Source organism: Euprymna scolopes, chromosome 38 (assembly GCF_053919585.1).
Source record: "Euprymna scolopes isolate OS-2025 chromosome 38, ASM5391958v1, whole genome shotgun sequence".
NCBI classification, from domain to species: domain Eukaryota; kingdom Metazoa; phylum Mollusca; class Cephalopoda; order Sepiida; family Sepiolidae; genus Euprymna; species Euprymna scolopes.
Genome location: NC_136519.1, coordinates 45,054,379 through 45,065,190, shown reverse-complemented (window position 1 = coordinate 45,065,190; position 10,812 = coordinate 45,054,379).

Below are 10,812 nucleotides of genomic sequence, written 5' to 3'. Positions count from 1 at the left end.
GGTGAGAGGTGTAACGAAGCCACAACACCAGAGTTGATTAGCCAAATAAAGCATTTCATGGATAAGAACCACTGTGTCTATAGAGTGAATAAGTGCAAAGTTTGATGTCAGAATGGGGATTATACACACAATTATTTGCAGGGAAATGAAGATACGGATGATTTGCGCAAAATGTGCCCAAAGGGTGCTCACAGAAGATCACGAGATATTTGAGCAAGATGTGCATCAAAACATCCCTCCCTTATAGTCTAGACCTTGCGGTCTGTGACTTATGGTTCTTTCCTACGCTCAAAGAAAACCGTAGACATTTTCGTTATGAGACAATTGAGATGAAAGGAGCTGTGACACGCTCACACAAGTGGATTTCCATGTGACCTTCCAGAAGTTTTTCGAACGGTATAAGAACTTTACAGCCCGAGAAGGTTTCTTCGAAGAGAACAAGAGTTTCAAGTGTGCCCTATCAATAACAGTGTCAATTCGAAAATTGTCTGGAAACGTATACCCCGTATATATATATATATATATATATATATATATATATATATATATATCCTTAATATACACATACGTATATTATTAAGGTAATAACGTATACATTTTGAGTAATTTATGTTATAACACACACACACACACACACATATACATATATATATATATATGTTATAACATAAATAAGCACTAGGTATAGTACCCGGCGTTGCCAGGTTGTATTTGATATATTTGAATATTCGTCCTCATACAGAATTATCTAATTGATTAAACGAAATATTAAGATATTCGGCATCCTCCAGGAGCTCAGAAGAGGTCAAGAATGCTCCCAAATGGGCAAAAATGACAGATTTGGCCCCGTAGCGTTTGATCCATCCATTAGATTTTTTTTTTTTTTTTACACAGTGTTCACCACTTATCAAGGCCCGGAAACCAATCAGGGATAGGGGTTATTGCAAGTACATTACGTTAGTGTGGAGATTTGATAAAGTGTTTTATTAAGAGGGCGGTTCATTAGGAATTTGTTAACATTGGACTAGAAGACATCCAAGTTGTAGTCCGGAGGGAAGCAGGCAGACGGAACAGAGTTCCACAGGCGTGCAGTTCTAAGAAAGAAGCTTTGTTCGTGGAATCCGCGTTTTGATTTAGGCACATATATAGAGTGGAGGAAATTTTTCACAGTGGATTCGGCTAGACGGGTGTTTTTCGTGAAAGATTGGCGAGGGGAGACCAGAGATTGGAGTTCAGACGAACACCTGCCATGGAAATAACGATAAAACAAGTATAGGCTCGCAGCGTCTCTTCTGTGGGAGAGAGGTTGCAGGGTAGAGAAAAGGGCATCCCCCACTAAGCCACGAAGTCTATTTTGTACTCTGTCAAGGCAGGATAGGCTGTTTTTAGCAGCTCCTGCCCAGATATGGCAACATTATTCAATCCTTGGACGTACTTTGCTTTTATATAGATAGATAATTGCATCAGTAGTGAGATATCTTCTGGAACGGTAGAAGGATCCCACCATCTTTCCAGCGACCTTGGCAACAGACTTGATGTACGTGTTCCATTTCAGATCAGGAGTAAAGGTCAAACCCAGAAGCTTGTCAAAACACGGGGCCTCACCCAGACGAGAGCCATCCATCACAATTGATGCCAGCTGGGGATCAGAGCGTTGATGATGTAAGGATAGGAGTTTGGTTTTGGATGCATTAAAGGTAACCAGCCACATCTTCCCCCACTGAACCACGCGCTCGAGATCAGAGGAGAGAGAATCAGAGAGAACTTTGTCATTTACAGCCTTTGATGTGTTGCCGTAGATGGTCGTGTCATCAGCATAGATGTCAACGAATGATTTAAGTATGTGTTTAGGGAGGTCATTAATGTAGATCAGGAAGAGAGTTGGGCCCAGGATTGACACCTGAGGTACTCCAGCATTTATATTGCAGGCCTCCGATTTTTGTCCATCTACCACTACTCTTATGAGCCTATCGGAGAGAAATGATTTTATTATTGAGAAAACATTTCCAGTTATACCGTAGATTGAAATCTTGTGAAGTAGACCCTTATGCCATACCTTGTCGAATGCCTTTGATATGTCAAGAGCAATTGCCCTAGAGCAATTGTCAAGAGATTCACTAATCCTGTGGGATATAACCGTCAGCACATCTGCGGTAGATCTTGCAGAGCGGAAACCATATTGTGTGTCACTGAGAAGGTTATTCCTGCTGAGGTGGTTGACTATTTCTCTATTTAATATGGATTCCAGCAACTTACTCATAACACACAGGAGACTTATAGGTCTGTACTGAGAGGGAGATTACTTATCACCTAAATTCTTAAATACAGGGCAAACTGATGAGGTCTTCCAGGGAGTCGGAAAGCACTTCTCCTTAAGGCAGCGTTTAAATAGTTTCGTAAGTATGGGAGCAAGTTCTGGTTGAAGCTTTTTTAACACTATAATTGGGATGCCATCAGGGCTAGTTGCTTTACTGGAATCTAGGTTCTTGATTAGCTTGGCGACCTCATGCACGGATATTTGTATGTTACTTAGCTTGTTCTGTGTTATAGGAGGAAATATGGGGAGTTTATGGCCTTCGTCGCATAGGGTAGAATTAGCTGCAAAGTTCTTTGCAAATAGTTTGGCCTTGTCTGACGCTGACGAGATGAGCTCTGGTCCATTGATAATGGTTGGGATAGAACGCACACTTCTGTTTAGGATCCTATGATTTATTTTCCAAAACTGGTGGGATCCAAGCCGCTGATCAGCTACCTTGGATTTAACAGACTGGGCATATAGCTCTCTTGCATTTTTTATTACTCTTTTACAGTGGTTGCCGGCAGACCTGAAAGCAGCTTTAGTCTCGGTGCATCTATTACGTTGGTAGCTATGGAAAAAAGTGATTTCTGTGCGCGATAGCAGCAGCACATTCTGGGGAAAACCATGGCTGGCTGTTAGGTTTTTGTTGTAATTTTTTAGATGGTATGAATTGGTCTATGCCTACAATTAACCATTCGGTCAGATCTGATACTATAGAGGACACAAAGGAGATTTTCCTGTAACTAAGCCAAATGTTGATGTTATTGTTCTTAATATATATTCAGTATGGGTGGCCCTGGTAAAATTTTGGTTTGCATCCCTCTGGGCCTTTTATGGCTAGAAAAACATGTTTTTTTAGAGCTCTAGTTTTATATTACTTAAAAACTTGTTATGCATGTCTATATACTGGTTTTCCATGATGCCGAATTACGATATTTATATGTTAATGTGAGAAACTGCACTGTTTGTTCATTCACACTGGGGTTCGGCGTTCCAATAAGCTTGCAAAATATGATGTAATCAGAGTTTTTTTTCTGTCTGTTTCGATTTACTCAAAACCGCACACACCTCGTCTTCTCATGTATCGTTCTCTTCTTCCTCTTCTACTTCTTGCTCTTTTTCTTCTTTTTTCTTCTCAGTCGTCAGAAGCGTTGTCAATGTCTTGACTACGTTTTTCCTTCACCCTTCTTGCTCACAGTGACCCGTTTTTATGCTAGCTGAACTCTCGTGTGTGCGAGAGAACACGAGATTTTGCGTGATTACTTGACAATATTAACCGGCCGCCGCCATCTTGCCATTTTTCTTTGGGCGTGCCCGCTTTGAAGAGTGCACACCTCGAGCGTTTGTCAGGTAAGCCCGTCTGTTCGCAATTTATTACACACTCCCCCCTGATCTCATCATCACAGAAAGAGCAGGGAGGCGGTGGCCTTTTTCTTCGAGTGCTTCTTCGGAGAGGGGGATTCGGGGCTTCATCATCGTCTGCGCTGTATACCGTGACACGAAGGTCGGCGAACCTAAAGCTGAGCATCGCAGTATCACTGTCCGGGTCTTCATCATCAGCAGGAGGGTCAGTACTTTGAAGGCTACCACTCTCAGTGTCGCTGTGCGTTTAAGCCGTCATGAACCAGAATGATGGGTCGCTGGTCACGGATTCAATTTCACTATCTTCGTCAAGCTGCAGCTGCGTTTGGAATACTGATCTTAAGTCTTTAATATGACGAGGTACTCCATCAACTCGCACCGCCTGCGGGCTGATCACTTCAGTGACGACCGGTTCCGTAGCGAGTCGTGCACTGGCCTCGGGGTTTTTTAACCCAGACGACATCTCCCTCTTTTATGTTCTTTTGTGGTGGCTCCGGTCCGGGTAGTGAGCTGCTCTCCAAACCTCTCACCCTGACACGGTATGTATGTAGCGCGTTGGCTGGCGCGGTGGAGGGTGAAACATCGTCCTTAGGGGTGACGTTGTACCAATAGACTGCTTCAGGTACCGTACACCCCTTCCGCGCTGCGATTGTCTTAACAGTTCTGTGATTGCGCTCAATAATCCCGTTTCTACTGGGAACATGGGCACACCGAAAACGCAGATGGACACCCCAGCCATCTGCAAACTGTTTAAACGGCTCACTAACAAAAGCGGGGCCATTGTCGGTGAGTATCTCAGAAGGAGGGCCACGCTCGAGGAACACACCTTCCAACTCATGGATAATGGCAGCCGCGTCCTGCCGGCGAAGGGGCCGCCACAATGAAAACCTAGATGGTCCACAGTCGATAAGCGTCAAAAAATGCCTCCCGTTGTAGTGCGTTATGTCCATCGCAATCCTATCCCAATTACGCTTCACACTGAATATTCTCTTCTTCCACCGGACAGGTGCTGGGTCGATCGATCGGCAGGTGTTGCAGCTTACCACAACAGATTTCACAGCCCTCCGAGACACAGAGGGGTCAACCAATCTGACGAAGTAAAGCGTTCGGTTTACACCGGGGTGCCCGCTTTGGCAATGGACATCATTAATATGCTCCGGGCTGAGTCTATGTCCCACTGCAGCGCAATTTACAGGTGCTGACTCGTTCACTTCTTTTGGCAGGTCTAGCCAACGGCGTGGCACTCTGGTCAGACGATCCGCCTGATTCAAACAGGACTGCACCAGTGTCACATCTATGACCAAGTTGTATTCCTTAGTGGTTTCGGTTAGGGTAGCAAGCCGCCTCCGGATCAACATTTCGGCCGACGCCTTCGTTGTCAAACGTGCTTTTCCGTTCAAGGCATTGGTCATCCACCGATGCACACACGTGGAATCCGTGATGATGTGAAGGATTCTAGCCTGCCACTGAAGCGCTAGATTGACTCCTTTCAGTGTAGCATCGAGTTCAGCTAGGTTTATATGCTTGGCGTCATTCTCCGGCCGAAGCCAGCAGGCATCTTCTATTATCCTTCCGTCGACCGCCAGAGCAACGCCAAGGGCAAGTGAGCTGGCGTCTACCCAAACTGTAAATTCACTCTCATCGACGCACCAGCTCCCCCGTACAGGGTCATCATTGGTCACTCTGGCCACAACTTCCACCAGCATGCTTCACAGGGCAGGATCATGCACCTCATCGTCCCATCCAGTTGACATAGAAGTTGCCCGTCGCTTTATGGCCGCTACAGCCACTCGGAGCCACCCACACACAGGGAAGTGACCCACCAATTTTCCGCAAATGGCAAACGTGCTCCGACGTGTGATGGTAGATGGGATTTCCGGGATTTCACCACTCCTTCTCCATTGAAGGCCATCTGCACTTCCGCTCACATGCAGTCCGAGCACTTTCGCCCCGTCCTGTAGCCGCTCCGGCTCCTTGCACGACAATCCAAAGTGCTCGAAGTGTTCTTTGACCGCCTGGGCAGACAGGAGGCTCTCATTGACAAAAATGTCGTCTATATACGACGATGTCGCATGTTGCACCGCTTCATCTTGACGCCGGATCGCCTGCATGATTGCTGTCATGATGTTAGGGGCTACATTCAGGCCGAATCCTAGCCTGGTCAAGCAATAGCGAGTTCCTTTGATCACCACCGTCTGGAACGGCCACAGCGATTTCTCAACACGTATTTGCAAGTACGCTCTTCGCAAGTCGAGTATGGCTGCTTCCGCACCCTGCCGCCGCCACTCCCGTAGTTTATGAGCACAGACATCAGCCCCCGCAGTGTGTGGGTCAACGTATTAATTAAGTTCCCGGTAATCAAGAATAGGTCGAACTTTCTGCTTGTTCTCTTGTCTGACAGCCATCAGGGGAATTAGCCCCCGCGGGGGCCCGAGCTCATCCTCTGGGTATGGAACTAACCAGCCATTATCCAGCCACACTTGAAGTTCTGCCTCGTACTGCCCCCTAAGCCACGCAGGAGGGGGATACTCTGTAAGTCGATTCCGCAATGACACTGATGGCTGGTCGCCTGCCCATTTCCAGGTGGCTGTCCAAGTGTTTGTGCCCTTATCGTATTCTGCATGAAAGTCGGGCTCATCGAGAGTGATTGCTGCACACATTTGTTTGTTTGGTCGAGAGAAGCTCACATCACCGGCGCCGTTCACAGTAATTCCGCCTAGCTGTGTGATAGCGTCCATTCCAAGGAGAAGGTCATATCCGAGCAGCTCCCCATCGACCACTAACACCGTCACAGCAACCGGAGAGCCATTGCCAATGCTGATAGGAACAACGCTGACCCACAACACACCAATGAGCCTTGGCCGACAGTAAGTACAGGGATCCTTCGTTTCTTCCATGTGGCGCAATATTCCTTTCGAAGAAGGGTTTGGGTACAGCCGGTGTCAACCAGCGCTGAACGTTCACATCCATCAACTTGAACTTTTACTGCAGGCAGCGCTTTGTTCAATGCCGCGTTGGGGAGATTGCTAGCGCTGCGGCGTCCACCCCTTGCCCGTTTCCCGGACAATTCCGCGCTATGTGGCATGGCTTATTGCATTGGTGACACCGTATTACTTGTCGTGCTCCATAATTAGGGGTGCGCCTTGTACCGCTTTTGCAGTCTCTGGAAAAGTGGTTGGGGCCACCACAGGTATAGCATCGTGGACCCTTCGTTGGCGAGTCCAGAGTGTCAACTGCTGCGGAGACTAGTTCTCGATCGTCTTTCAAGATGTTTCGTGCTCTCGCCAATAACTCCTCCAATCCAATCTCAGTGAGTCTTGACGATGCTCGCAGCAGTCGACTTGCCTCATCCGGAAGTCCCGACAAAAAGGCGCATGCCAATATGCGATCACTTGCACCGCCGAAGAGAGTGGCAAGCTTTTTCAAGTCGGCCATGTGGACATCCACTGTCTCCCCCGGCCCAAGTCGGCGTTCGGAAAACTGCCTCCAGGCGACAAAAGGGTCTGTACCGAATGCCCCGTATAGCGCTTGTGTAATCTGCTCCATGGTCGGATCCTCCCCTTGCTGCTGGTACACGGCATAATCCCCTTTAGTGAGTCTCAATGGGATAACCATAGCTGGGTCTTTAATCTTGCACAACCGGCAAACGCGCTCAGCCTTTTCCAGCCATTCGACCACCGAGGGGCCAGTGGGGGAGCCATCGAATTCCGGAATTAATCTGATGTCAAATTTCTCCATACCAAAGCCGAGATAGCTTGTAATCAGAGTTTTTTTTCTGTCTGTTTCGATTTACTCAAAACCGCACACACCTCGTCTTCTCATGTATCGTTCTCTTCTTCCTCTTCTACTTCTTGCTCTTTTTCTTCTTTTTTCTTCTCAGTCGTCAGAAGCGTTGTCTATGTCTTGACTACGTTTTTCCTTCACCCTTCTTGCTCACAGTGACCCGTTTTTATGCTAAGCTGAACTCTCGTGTGTGCGAGAGAACACGAGATTTTGCGTGATTACTTGGCAATATTAACCGGCCGCCGCCATCTTGCCATTTTTCTTTGGACGTGCCCGCTTTGCAGAGTGCACACCTCGAGCGTTTGTCAGGTAAGCCCGTCTGTTCGCAATTTATTACACATATGACACTTTCCAAATCATAACTCTCCCATTCATTAGATATTTCTGAAATTTGGCGAAAGTGTGAAGGCAACGTTGGCCTTTCACACTTCTCACGCTCATCATTTCTCCATTATTTTTGTGGCGTCATCTCATATGCAGCACCAGAGGGGGACCACGCACACACGGCTTGTTATGTTTTTTATTTATTCTCATTAGTTTTCTATATCGCGTTCTGTGTTAAATAATGTTTTAAACACGGCTAGACATAACTAAAGGTAGAAATTGGTATAATTCAGCTAGCTATGAGAACGTGAATTAAATATATAATAACGTACAATAGACCAAGTAACACAGAAAATAATTTCGGATCGGAGCAAGCTACTGCTTTGCTGGAACCTTAATTCCAACATTAACAGCTGTCTTGTTTTTCGTTCATTTCAATTTCAAGAGGTTAGATAAAAGGAAATATCTGAAGAATTTCATTAGGAAACTAAATTTAAAATATCTATAGACATCAATCAGTGCGCTCAATTTTCTGGATATTATATTGGACTTAACTTATAAAACATATGATTCCAATCATAAGCCGAAGCGTAATATGTTATGTATACATATAATTATGTTAACTATCTTACTCATAGGAAAATCCATGGATTGTTCTATCTCTAAAAAATTTATATATTATTTAATCGTGAACAGCTCTTTAATATAATAGACCGTATTATAATGAGGCTCATACTAGATTAGCTTATAGAGATAAGATTGGCTTAAACTAATCTAATAATGAACTAAGTGCAGCTGACAAAATAATTAGTTTTAATCAATATTGCTTCATATCATATAAAAAGACTATAAAAAAATAAAGTAAGAAATTATAATAGGAGCAGTAGCAATACAACTGAAAATAAATTAACTTATAATTAAAACCAATATCGCAAAATGTAAGATCGCTAACGCTAAGGAAAAATCCAATTACCTATCTTTTTCCTTTTAATGGAAAAATAAATTTACGGTCGGTAATTCATAAACACATGTAATTCATAAATACATGTAATTCATGGAAATTAAATTAATATTGGTCTTGTTAAGTGTTAGTTAATAAAATATTAAAACATTTTAATAATCTTATCAGGGTGAGAATTTACAGGGCCTATTTAATAAAACATTAAATGAACACTTATTTTCTTTTAAATGACGTTCTTTATGTAAGCAACGTAAGCGTCGTTACTCAGCCTGGAGCTTTAGTAGAGAAGAGAATGTGATTATACTTAAGATGTTTGTATTTTAATTATTTCACGAATATCACCCTCTAGTCTTCTTGGATTATTTTAGGCTTTTTAATTTTGAACTTAAATACACAACCTCTAGAAGTATGGCTGAGTTATGATGAATCAAATGTCTCCTAGTGGGATGTGAATCCAACGTGTTTTTGTTTGGAAGATTGCCTTTGTACCCCATAATAAGTATAGTCATTTATTCTAGTATTATTTTTATAGTTTTGCGGACTTTGAAAGATTTCTGTTTTATTTTATTAACATGTTCTATTCAGTATATCCTTTTTATTCAACTGAAAAAAAAAAAAGCAAATTAAAATATAAAAAAATATCCCTCTCCAACTGTTTTTTTTCGAAAAACACTTATCTGTTTTTAATCAATTTGGGGTGATTTCCGCTATTCAAACGAACACGTGTAAGACGTACTACACAATAAAATATTGTAAGTGTGTATGAAATAAATCAGTTCTGTTGTTCTAGAATCAAAACCATATATATATATGCATATATGTGAGTATATATATATATATATATATATATATATATATATATATATACTCTCTCTCACACACACACACACACACACACATATATATATATATATACATACACATATATATATATATATTCCTGCCAATTTTGACGCATCATATTAATTTAGATATAACCCTTCATTCAGTTTCGATATTATCGTATTACTATATTACGTTTGGCGCCTTGCCGTAAACATACGTTTAAAAGCCCTTCTTATCGTCCATAGAATTCGCTGGGTTCTTTAATTAACAAAATAGAATGAATTGCTACTCTCCCCATGTTCATCTCCATCTTTATTACATCTTTCGCTCTTTCTTTTTCCATCTTTAATGCACAACGTTTATCAGCCTGAAAACGTTTGTCAGCTTGAAAGCAATTATCTGTGTTTAGGCCATCGTAAAATGCGCAAGTTTACTTCAGCAACACGTATTGTAGAGTGAGGTTAATTGATATGCGCACATATAAAAACCGATTTGAGCGTGCCCAGGTTAACTTATACGAACTTCACCGGCGGTGCTTGTATCAAGTTCAAATGAAATTATCTCAACTTCAAATATATCCATCATAATTTTTTCTATGTATATATTTCTCTGTTAAGTAACAAAAGAGGGAGGGTTAGCAGACGCTTGAAAGTAAGTTGTTTTGGAGAACAGTTTTAGTTTGAGCAGTCTTTAAAAATTGGCAAGATCAGACTGAGAAGTCGGCGGTCCCAGCCAGGAAGGCAGGTAGAGGTGGATAGGGCGGTAAGCACAGGTGGCTAAAAGCTAGCCTCTCGGTATATGTAAAATGTATCTCACCAATATATTAATTTCTTCTAATTTTCTTTCCGCCCCTCTCACTCTCACTCTCTCTTGTCTCGTACATATGTAATTTATTTCCGCATATCTGTTCCGTTAAATAAAATGTTAAAACTTAAATTAGTATTCCCGTGGTTATTGATTAACCAAGCAAGGAACAGAAGATGAACGGCGCGAGGTTTGACGAAACCTGGGTTACAAAGAAAATGTACAATGTTATTACCCTACGACTGTGCATATATTTATGGGGCACAAAATATAAAATATTTATGAATCTATTCATTAATCTGTATTGATTTGTATATTTTAGTCTATATGATTTCTGTCTATATGTATCTATTTCTTCATCTGTCTGTTTAACATTGTATCTCTCACTTTGCTTCTCTCTATACATACATATATCTCCATGGATAATATTTTGATTGAACAAATTCCCCTCTAA